This window comes from Galeopterus variegatus, unplaced genomic scaffold (assembly GCF_000696425.1).
Source record: "Galeopterus variegatus unplaced genomic scaffold, G_variegatus-3.0.2 Scaffold668, whole genome shotgun sequence".
NCBI classification, from domain to species: Eukaryota; Metazoa; Chordata; class Mammalia; order Dermoptera; family Cynocephalidae; genus Galeopterus; species Galeopterus variegatus.
Genome location: NW_007726779.1, coordinates 320,781 through 321,751, shown reverse-complemented (window position 1 = coordinate 321,751; position 971 = coordinate 320,781). Strand labels below are relative to the sequence as shown.

Here is a 971-nt window from a genome sequence, read left to right as displayed (position 1 = left end):
AGGAATTATGAATGAGCCACGTCAGGCCACCGGAACACAGAAGGAGGGGACAAACGGAGACGTGGCTTTCTTTCTCCTGGAGAGTTCAAACAAGTTCAAATGCTCTTCCGGGAATCAGAAGGTTCAAGGTACACTACCGTGCCCATGCATGCTCCAAATTTCCAGAAGGCAGCCTGCCTCTGCGGCAACAGAGAAAACACTGAAATCATGAAACCTAGAAGGCCATCTACATCCTCTGCCCTGTTGGAACCTCCTACAAATAGCTGGCCCATGGTTCCATGGTGAGTGAGGGAGTGATGGAAAAAAGGAACTCAAGCAAAATTGACAAACAGATGTTATAAGAAAAAAACATGGTGAAGAGCAGCCAAACTTACCATCTAATGATGAACACTTATCACAAAAAGGTCTTCAGAGACAGATGGAAAACGTAAGTGTGTATTTCATCACAAATCTAAAAACAAGCAAAACAAAAACAACTCACTCAAGTAATTCCTTTAATGAAGGAGGCTCATAAGGAAAAAAAATGCAGAACTTAGGAATGAAGTAGTAAGATAGCAGGAGGAGATGAAATTTGAACTGACTGAACTCAAGAAAGACATAGAAGAAAAAGGCAAAAGTCATTTAAAAGTTCATTAAGGAAAGTAGATATTAATGAAAAATAGTAAGGAAACAAAGTAGATAGAAATGAGGGAAGTTAAAAAATTATGGAAATAAAGGAATATTTTAAAATTATTATAAAAATGATAAATATAGACAACAAGCTAAGAAGATCTAACATATGTAGAATTGAAGTCCCCATAAAAGTGGGGATGGGCTGTGCTGGCTGGTTAGCTCAGTTGGTTAGAGCATGGTGCTGATAACACCAAGGTCCAGGGTTCCATCCCTGTACCAGCCAGCTGAGAGAGAGAGAGAGAGAGAGAGAGAGAGAGAGAGAGAGAGAGAGAGAGAGAGAGAGAGAGAGAGAGAGAGAG

At 40.3% G+C, this 971-nt stretch overlaps 1 non-coding gene across 1 annotated transcript; it reads left to right on the top strand.

Annotated features, from left to right (window-relative positions):
* The first annotated feature begins 821 nt into the window (after positions 1-821).
* Positions 822-895, top strand: TRNAI-GAU. The gene has a single exon. It is a non-coding gene; the product is annotated as a tRNA-Ile (tRNA).
* The last annotated feature ends 76 nt before the right edge of the window (positions 896-971 follow it).